The sequence below is a fragment of the Podarcis cretensis genome (assembly GCF_951804945.1).
Source record: "Podarcis cretensis genome assembly, chromosome: 1".
NCBI classification, from domain to species: domain Eukaryota; kingdom Metazoa; phylum Chordata; class Lepidosauria; order Squamata; family Lacertidae; genus Podarcis; species Podarcis cretensis.
Window position 1 is genome coordinate 121,939,470 of NC_137170.1, and position 11,080 is coordinate 121,950,549.

Consider the following 11,080-nt stretch of genomic DNA (forward strand, 5'->3'; position numbering starts at 1 on the left):
AGTTTGTGGTCAACCAAGACTCCTAGATCCTTTTCACATGTACTGCTCTCAAGCCAGGTGTCACCCATCTTGTATTTGTGCCTCTCATTTTTTTTGCCCAAGTGCAATACTTTACATTTCTCCCTGTTAAAATTCATCTTGTTTGTTTTGGCGCAGTTCTCTAATCTGTCAAGGTCGTTTTGAAGTGTGATCCTGTCCTCTGGGGTGTTAGCCACCCCTCCCAGTTTGGTATTAGAAAAATCTTAATAATTATTCATAAAGGAAACAGTTTATAAGAAGTAAATAAGGAGGCCAGATACAGGATAAAGGAAGTCTTTAAAAGGAAGGAAGGAAGGAAGGGAGGGAGGGAGGAAGAAAGTTGTTTATTACAGGGTAGTGGATCGGGTTCCCATATTTCAAAATGACAAACCCCACAGTTGTTGAGCTCCCCCCCCCCCAAAAAAATACCAATTTGCCACATTTTCCCGTGAACATCAATCCTGCCGCTGAAATCCTGGACATATGGCAGCCCTAGTAATGGATAGAGTGACAAGACGAAGACCAGGGAGATCTGAGTTTAAGTTCCCACTCAGCTGTGGCATGAAGTGACCTTGAACATGGGCTTTCTCTCTCTAAGCTTTGCCTAACCACACAATTTTGTTATGAGACTAGAGGTAGAGGAAAGCTCCATTAAGGAAGGGTAGGATAAAAAATATATTACAAAATCAGTGAATAATAAACCAGTTTGCTGCCAGGCTTGTGCCACCATCCTGTTTTTAAATCCACATTCATGCCATACTGTGATATCACTTTAAACAGTCATTATTATAATTGTTATAATATACAATGGTACCTTGGTTGTTGAATTTAATCCGTTCTGGGAGTCTGTTCGAAAACCAGAACTCGGCTTCCGATTGGCTGCAGGAGCTTCCTGCACACAATCGGAAGCTGCATCAGATGTTCGGCTTCCAAAAATACTTCGTAAATGGGAACACTTACTTCCAGGTTTGTGGCATTCGGGAGCTGATTTGTTCGGGAGTCAAGCCATTCAACCACCAAGGTACTACTGTATTTATTTATAACCTGCTTTGTTCTCAATGCAGCTTGCAGATGAAAATAAGAACCTCTAAAAACATAGGAATAAACCAATTAAAAATTAATAATATCAATAAAAACATTGAAATAATTAGAACTATATACAGTCCCAAAATCTATTAAAACCATGCCAATAATCACAGGACAAATAGCACATAAGCGGCACACAAAACACTACCAAACCATTCTACGTTCTAAAACTTCTATTAATAATCCAAAACTTGAGAAAACAATGTACAAGATCTACTACAGAAGCCACAAACAGAAAACTCATTCAAATTGTGTCTAAAAGTAAGATTCAGTCTTTAAGGTTCCTTTAGCTGGGCTCCTGTAGATATCAACAAGGGTAAGTTTGATCAAACGAAGTGTCTACGATGTTGCACTCAAGGGTTAGATATCAACGAAGATAAGTTTGATCAAACGAAGTGTCCGTGATGTTATGCACGACATTTAGACAGGGTGCCAGCGTTTGTCACCTGTTTCACCCATGAAGAGTCTCGGGCTTTTTCAGTAAATTCTCTCTCACGATTTTGATATATTTATAAACATTCACTGGTGGTATAAACCCAAACTTATTAGTGTTTAAACAAGATTTCTAAATAATATCTGAACAGACAAGTGCAAAAGTCTATACTTACAGTCTATATGTTATATTTCTTCTTGGCTTAAGCTACAATATTTAATTTCTTTCTTCAGGAAATTCTCCCTCAAGATTTTGGTGTATTTACATACATTCACTGGTGATATAAACCAAAACCTGATTAACCTTTAAACATTCATTATATAATTTCTGAGAATATAGAATTGGCAGCATAGGTTTATTTCTTCAATAATCACAAGACAAGCAGACTTGGCTCCTCTCAAAGAATTCTGGGAAGTGTCATTTGTTAAGGGTGCTGAAAGTTGCTTGGAAACCTCTATTCTCCTTGTGGAACTACCATTCCCAGAGTGGTTTAACAATCAATTGCTCTTTACAGGGAACCCTGGGCATTGTAGCTCTGTGACAGGACTAGGAATCTCCTCACAACTTTCAGCCCCCAACTTTCAGTTGGGCATGAAAATAGGCAGAGCAGAATTTGACAGAATGAGACCAAGAATGATGGGGAATAACTGGACGACGACCAAGACAAGTTGCAGCACCAAAATGTGCTCACAGTGGATTGTGCCTGGCTAGAGATTTGCTGCAGACTTTTCTTTTCAAATCCCACGAGCTAATTGCTAGGAAGCAAGCACAGTTTGCCCGCCTGCGCTCCTTTTATTTCCTTGGTCCGCAAAGGCATCCTAAACCAAAGGAAGCCCCACATGTTTTCATATACGTCAAGCTAAAAGCTAGGCAGAAGAACATTCTTAAGACACCACCACAAACGGGGGGCGGGAATGGGACTTTTTCTTTTCTTTACAGCCCACCATTCTTTTGTATTGCATGTTATAGAAATAGAGCGTTTCTGTCACACAACAGCTTTAAAAGCATGTGTCATCGTCGCTCATGTCACCAAGTGCGAGCTTGAGACAGTCGATTCTTAGCAAAAAAAGCTTTCAAAGTAAACCCCATCTTACAGCAATTATTCACCAGGCTAAGGAATATTCTGTCATCATCTATTTCCAGCATATTGGCTGATGGAACTGAAAGGAAATAAATGATGTTCACAGCCTTTCATTACAAAAAAGAAAGATGGAGAGAAAGCAGTGATTGACATATAATTAACGGTGGAACCCCAGTTGCACTATACCATTTCAACAAAATGTGTTATTTTCCATATATCACCTCCTACATTTGCAGCTGTTGATCTGCCCTTCATATCCAGCAGGCTGTTTCGCAGCTTCTATATCTTTCACGCAGCTTCTTGAATGAGGGGTTAATGGCTGTTGTTGCCCCGTGTTTTGCCAGCTGTACCCTGAGGAGCTTACCTGAGCATTAGGATCAGCATCTGAAACTGCTCTCTGGCCTGACTTAGGAGTCAGCTATTTACCTTTGCCTTTATACAGCTGCGCGAAACAGCCAATAAAGTGAGATGAGCGCCCCAACCCCAGAGTCGGTCATGACTGGACCTAATGGTCAGGGGTCCCTTTACCTTTAGCTTTACCTCCTGTCACACTGCACTTGTCCAAAGAACAGTTCACACAGAAAATGTCCTTGCATGTGTGTGTGTGTGTGTGTGTGTGTGAGAGAGAGAGAGAGAGAGAGAGCAGCTTTAAAAAGCCCTTTAAAACATATTTTGTTATAGCAGCGTACTTCTTTTGTCATTTGTATGATCACCATAATAGCGAGGAGAAATAAACATTACACTGGAAACCGTAGGGGGACAGACTCCATTTCTTGTTTAGTCAAGAATTCTTAGCATGTAGGGCCGGCTGGTGTTCTGTAAACTTCAGCTGGCCTCTGGATTCAGGTTTCAGCTGAAATACCAAATCCTCCTCTCCCTGCTCATTCACTCCTCTTCTCAAAGTAGGCTCAAAGGGCCTGGTTAAATTGCAGCTGTTGGCACATCATATGAGCGCTTTGCCTTAAACCCGATCAGATGTGAACTCTGGAAGAATTAAGACAAACATTTCAAAGAGGATGCTTGCATACAGAGAAGCAAATATTTGTCCTAGGTGTGGTTGGGGGAATTTGACTGAATCCTTTGTGAAATGATGGCTTTCAATGCTATACATGTTTCCCTGGGAGCAGGGATGGGTGATTCTGCTCATTTCAGTTTCTCCCTGTTTCTCATTTTTGCAGTCTTCATTTCCCCCCATTTCCACATCCTTTTGCGATTAAATGTCATCTTGAAAATCCCCCCAGCATTTTTGTGTGAATTTCTCCTAATATAATATGATTTCTGTTTGCAGTTTCCCCTATTGGGGATTTTATTTTCATCAACATATTACTTGGCTAGAGAACTGTGAAATTCAGAGAACTGTGAATTTTGAAGGATGGGTGTATTTTGGTTCACATGTTTCAGAAAGTGTGAACAAGGTATGTTTGCCTTTAAATGAAAACTCAACTGAATTTCTCCCCCATTGCTACCTGGGGGCAAGTCCCACTGAACTCAATCGTCTATTATTATTATTATTATTATTATTATTATTATTATTATTAGTCACTCCCTCTTGCCCCTTGGTCAACTCAAAGTGGCTTTCAACCAAACCACATAACTTCTGAGAAGACATTTATAAGATAACACTGTGAATTATTTTTTAAAAACCAATCTGGATATCTTAATTGGGAAGTGAAAATGTGGACTATGTGGATGTACACAAGGTTTGGCTGCATGCTAAAGCATTTGTGTGGCTGCATCAGCGGCGTTGAATGAGCAGAAGATTGCAGAACACCACAGGTTTCTCACCCCTCTTCTAATGTCTCTTGACCCTGGACAGCTCTTGAGAAAGTGCCGACTGCTGTGTATGTTAAGGTTCAGATTTGTTTGATTCCACAGGGAAAGGTTAGGCAGAAACTGTTGGACTCCCAACATCTGGAAGCCACGAACCACGTTGGCTACCCTTGTATTAGACTAACATGTCCTTATAATTTATCTTCAGCAACTGGAAGAAAAAAAAACAACAACATGAAAAAGCCAGCCTGCATTTTGAATAGGAATAGACTCAACCTCTCAATGGGTTATCCCTGGTCAGTATCCCACAGAAATCTCATCGGCTCATTTTCCACAGATGTTGCACCTGTTTGATGGTCTTCCTGTGGAGGCCTGACCTTCTGCTCCTTGGTTTCCGTGATGGTAATGCCAGTCGCTCTGCTAAGCTCAGCTGTTATGCCTAATCACCCAAGTGTGCAATGTTTGCTAGTTTTAGAATAGCAGAGATGTGAATATTGCCTCTCCAGAGCAAGAGTAACCCTATGGACTGTAAGCTCATTTGCTCAAAGCCACCATGACTTCAGGCTGCCCAGGTTCAAATGTAGACAATAGATAGAATTGGCACAAGGCAAGTTTCTGTGTTCCATGTGAGTTGCCGGGGATTTGACCCTTGGGGTTTCTTTGAACTCTACAATTCTATGATTCTAAGGTGGAATCTACACACATATTAAAAAAACGCTGTGAAATGCTTTAAAAAAAAGTTTCGAAAAATACATTTAATTTGGCATAGCTCACTATTGCCATCTAGTGTCACATTTGTATATTGCGCTTTGCAACACATTGAAAACGTTTTGTTTGCAGCTGTATAACGGTAAAGGTAAATAGGTAAAGGTAAAGGGATCCCTGACCATTAGGTCCAGTCATGACCGACTCTGGGGTTGGGGCACTCATCTCACTTTATTGGCCGAGGGAGCCGGCGTACAGCTTCCGGGTCATGTGGCCAGCATGACTGAGCCGCTTCTGGCGAACCAGAGCAGCACATGGAGACGCCGTTTACCTTCCCGCCAGAGCGGTACCTATTTATCTACTTGCACTTTGACGTGCTTTCGAAATGCTAGGTTGGCAGGAGCAGGGACCAAGCAACAGGAGCTCACCCCGTCGCAGGGATTCGAACCGCCGACCTTCTGATCGGCAAGTCCTAGGCTCTGTGGTTTAACCCACAGCGCCACCCGCGTCCCGTGACAGGAAGTACTGATAAACAATGGTTCTGTGTGACTTGTTGTAACTTGTTCTGAGTCTCTTCCTTGCATATTACAGTGAGAGAAGCAGAGAGAGTGTCTTGGACTCTTGTTGGACTCTAAGCATGCCTTGACCATGGCAGTGGTGAACATCTGAATATATTTGCTACCAATATGCTTTTATGCCTGTCAAATAAACCTCTACACTCGACCGAATCTTTTTGGGGCCCTGAGTGTTTATTGTCTACTGTGTGTACCCCAAAGACGCTTCCAAGGAAGGAGATGCGTTGAGATGTAACTCTGCTGAATACGGATACTGGCACACACGCAGCAAAAGTAATAATAATAATAATAATAATAATAATAATAATAATAATAATGTATTATTTATACCCCGCCCATCTGGCTGGGTTTCCCCAGCCACTCTGGACGGCTTCCAACAGAATATTAAAATACAATAATCTAGTAAACATTAAAAGCTTCCCTAAACAGGGCTGCCTTCAGATGTCTTCTGAAAGTCTGGTAGTTGTTTTTCTCTTTGACATCTGGTGGGAGGGCGTTCCACAGGGCAGGCGCCACTACCGAGAAGGCCCTCTGCCTGGTTCCCTGTAGCTTTGCTTCTCATAGTGAGGGAACCACCAGAAGGCCCTCGGCACTGGACCTCAGTGTCCGTGCAGAATGATGGGGGTGGAGATGCTCCTTCAGGTATACTGGACCGAGGCCGTTCTAAATCTGGACTAAATCATCCATCAGAGGTTGATGGATTGATCCAACAGTTTCGTTGTCTGGAGAGGTCACTTTCTGGTTTGCATGATGGAGAAGCTGTTTTCAACAGAGCACAGTGACGGAAGGATGCAGCTGTATTGAAGCAGCACCAGGCGTTGTAATATTGTGCCCAAACAATTTTGCGCCTGGGCCAAAAGCCCCTGTGGCCCTCCCATTCTACGCCACTGCCGGTATTATCCAACTTTGTTACCATGTCTCTGATCTCTGACACTTCCCACCTTTCTACCTCATGTCGGAATGAGGGCTTTGCCTCTGCAGCTTGCAAACCAGTGGGGGCAGGGCCGGATTTAGGTTTGATGAGGCCCTAAGCTGCTGAACAGGATGGGTCCCTTTATATGTCCAGCTGTCCTTTGTCAAGAACAAATTGTTGCTGTTTTTGGGATTGAATATATGCTATACAGTATGGCAATTTATAGGAACGCGGGTGGTGCTGTGGGTTAAACCACAGATCCTAGGATTTGCCGATCAGAAGCTCGGTGGTTCTAATCCCTGCAGCGGGGTGAGCTCCCATTGCTCGGTCCCTGCTCCTGCCCACCTAGCAGTTCAAAAGCACGTCAAAGTGCAAGTAGATAAACAGGTACCGCTCCGGCGGGAAGGTAAACGGCATTTCTGTGCGCTGCTCTGGTTCGCCAGAAGCTGCTTAGTCATGGCCACATGACCCGGAAGCTGTACGCCGGCTCCCTCGGCCAATAAAGCGAGATGAGCGCCACAACCCCAGAGTCGGCCACAACTGGACCTAATGGTCAGGGGTCCCTTTACCTTTACCTTAAGTCTCAGTGAATCCAATAAGCATGATTTCCGGATATGTATGGATAGGATCCAGGCACGGCATTAACGTAGCATTTTGCAACTGAAATATACTTGGAGTCGAGAGTGGATTTCATGCTCTTTATTCAGCTCATAGTAGTGAGGAGGAATGGAAGTTCCCCCACAATATCTGCTATATATACGGTACATTATTTACACAATGGGCTGCACGTGATTGGCTAATTCTGGGATTCTCCTGTAGGCCAATCAGGTTGTGGATTCACTTCCACCTGGAGCTGGATTGGGTGGCTCCTGCGGACCTATCATACTGCTGCATTGTTCTAGGACCAATCAGACTGCTGCATTCTTAATCCTATTGTTCTAGGACCAATCAGACTGCTGCATTTTGGATCTTATTCAACTCAGTACATAACAGCAACTCATTGACTTGATGGCTTTCAGGCCCACTGTTTATATTTCCAGATTATACTAGAACTTGGTCTCTGTTCAGGGATGGCGTTGTTGTTATCCAGGACCGGCAGAGTATCTGGCACTTTGCAGGGCACAAGAAGACAGGTCCATGTCTAAAGTCTGAAAAATCTGAGGAAGTGAATAGTTGTCAGACGGCAGAGGATCCGACCCCACGGGAGGTTGCCAGGAATGGATAAGACAAGGAAAAGTCATTACCATCTGCTTTTTATTCAGTAGTCACAGAGAGAGGCTTGGAAACAACCTCTTAGAATAATGGCATTGTCCCGAGTGAATCTCCACCCTCCTCCGTTTCTCCCACTTCCTCATGCGTCATTGCTACAGGAGATGAAAAGTGCCCTCTGCCTTTGAGATCTTTGCTCTCCTACTTTTAAGGTCCGCCAGTTTCTGGGAGGGGGGTGTCCGGAATGCTTTCTAAAGACACCGTGTTCATCAGCTCTTGCCTTCCTCCTCCTCTCCCATTATTTCCCAGTTTTCCCCCTCATCTGCCTCTGAGCTGTGACCTCCCTCAAACCCCTGTTGTAATTCTGAACTGTCTCCTTCTTCCTGGAAGGGTCAGGCTGGGGAGGCGGTCTCCACCATTCCTCTTCTGCCCAGTCCCTGACAATAGTGAGGAAATTGCTGCTGGAAGGTAGTGTCCAGTCCCCCCCCCCCCCCGGTAATTTCCGGAAGCTATTAAGGATTCAGTGTTTCAGTAAAGAGTGGTCTCAGCAAGAGGAGGGTGTTTGCTGTGCCATCAGCTACTTGCCCTCATTGCAGTGCCTGATTTACATATAAGCTAAACAAGCTATAGCTTAGGGCCCCACTCTTTTGGCCCCCCCCCAAAAAAAAAAATAAAGGAAAAAAATGGATTTTCAAAATATAAGGTAAAAAACAAATAAAATAAACCTACATACAGCAACAGTGTTTTGTGTTGTGTAGGCTCCTATGATGTAAGTAATGGGCCCCACCTGCTAGACTACTCCCTAAAATATCACTGGTTTGCTCATTTCTATATATAGGGTGCCTGCATTCTGCATGTGCAAATGGCTTTAGATACCTATTAGCTCCATAAATTACCATAAAGGTAAAGGTAAAGGGACCCCTGACCATTAGGTCCAGTCGTGACAGACTCTGGGGTTGCAGCGCTCATCTCACTTTATTGGCTGAGGGAGCCGGCGTGCAGCTTCCAGGTCATGTGGCGAGCATGAAACGCCGTTTACCTTCCTGCTGGAGCGGTACCTGTTTATCTACTTGCACTTTGATGTGTTTTTGGACTGCTAGGTGGGCAGGAGCAGGGACTGAGCAACGGGAGCTCACCCTGTTGCGGGGATTCGAACCACCGACCTTCTGATCGGCAAGTCCTAGGCTCTGTGGTTTAACCCACAGCACCACCCGCGTCCCTGAGACTTACTGGGAAGGAAAAATGCTTAGAATCAGATTGCCTCTGTGTCTATGCCAACCCAACAGCAAGGTGGGTCTGCAGCTATGGTTGTGTCTGTGGGCCAGATGATTTTTATATTAGAATTATGCCTTGTGCTCAAAACATATGAAAGGGCAGTAGCTCAGTTGGGGAGCTTGTGCTTTTCATGCAGAAAGTCCCTTGTTCAATTATCGAGATCTCCCGATAGGGCTGGGAGAAACTACTACCAGTCAATGTATACAACATTGAATTAATGCACCAGGCTCTGACTCAGTAGGAGGCTGATTCCTATATTTTCATATACGTGTTTGTCTTGCGCAGAACTGATTACTATCATTGAAATGAGCACGTATCAGCCTTGAATTCTGATGAGCACAAATGCCCGCCAGAGGGCAGCATCACCCTATCAAATAACACAGAAACAAACTTGTTTGGAACATACCGACAACTTTTCATTTATGTAGTCTGCATGAAACCTAGACTGAACTTCTCTGTCTAGTTGATCCAATTCAACACCTTAATACAAACAAGTTTTCTTGTGTTTTATAGCCTCTGATTTATTGGATAGTAAGGGAGTAATTGGACGCGGGTGGCGCTGTGGGTTAAACCACAGAGCCTAAGACTTGCTGATCAGAAGGTCGGCGGTTCGAATCCCCGCAACGGGGTGAGCTCCCGTCGCTCGGTCCCTGCTCCTGTCAACCTAGCAGTTCGAAAGCACGTCAAAGTGCAAGTAGATAAATAGGTACCTCTCCGGCGGGAAGGTAAACGGCGTTTCTGTACACTGCTGTGGTTTACCAGAAGCGGCTTAGTCATGCTGGCCACATGACCCGGAAGCTGCACGCCGGCTCCCTCGGCCAATAAAGCGAGATGAGCACTGCAACCTCAGAGTCGGTCAAGACTGGACCTAATGGTCAGGGGTCCCTTTACCTTTAAGGGAGCAATCGTTAATTATTCAACATTGGCTGAGATCTATAGGGCCACATGCACCCATAGTTTTTTGCAGTTGCCTCATCAGGAGCTCATCTTCTCCATCCCTGACCCACTTTGTTCTTTCAACAACTAGGTAAACAAAACAGACCACAGCATCAAATCCAAAAACCCCTGAATGCAGATCGAAGCCAACCCTCACCTTGCAAATGCCTATGTAGAGATATGTCTTGAACTGTTGGTGGAAGGTCATAGAATCCTAGAATTGTAGGGTTGGAAAAGGGACTGTGAAGGTCATCTATTCCAACCCCCTGCAATGCAGACCATCTCAACACATGGTCCCCCATCCAATATGAAACCACACCAGACCCTGCTTAGCTTTGCAAATGTGCTCACAGGTTTATTGCTGCACCACATCAGCCAAAGAAATAGCCATATTTCTATGGCAAGAGAGAGTTATTCAGGGTCTGCATCTAGACCACTGAGCCTCTTGGGCTTGCTGATCAGAAGGTTGGCAGTTCGAATCCCCACGACGGAACGACGGAGTGAGCTGCTATTGCTCTGTCCCAGCTCCTGCCAACCTAGCAGATTGAAAGCACGCCAGTGCAAGTAGATAAATAAGTTCTGATGTGGTGGGAGGGTAAACAGTGTTTCCGTGTGCTCTGGTTTCTGTCACGGTGTTCAGTTGTGCCAGAAGTGGTTTAGTTCTGCTGGCCTCATGACCCGGAAAGCTGTCTGTGGACAAACGCCAGCTCCCTTGGCCTGAAAGTGAGATGAGCACTGCAACCCCATAGTCGCCTTTGACTGGACCTAACCATCCAGGGGTCCTTTACCTTTACCTTATTGGGGGACCATTACAGAGAAACGGCTCTCTGCCAGGTCATTGCATATAGGCCAAAACCTTTGGCAGGATCGTGCAAAGAACCTCCCCTACAGGCCTCAGTTGGCTGTCAGAACCAATACCTTGAATTGGGCCTAGTGGCAAACAGGCAGTCAGGATAGCTTCCAAGGGGTCAGTGTAACTCAAGTCCAACTTGCTGCTCTGCTCAAAGTTCTCCTTCCATGTTTTACACTAGAAGCAATTTCCAAACCATCTTCAAGGGGCATTATACTAAAAGCAGAAC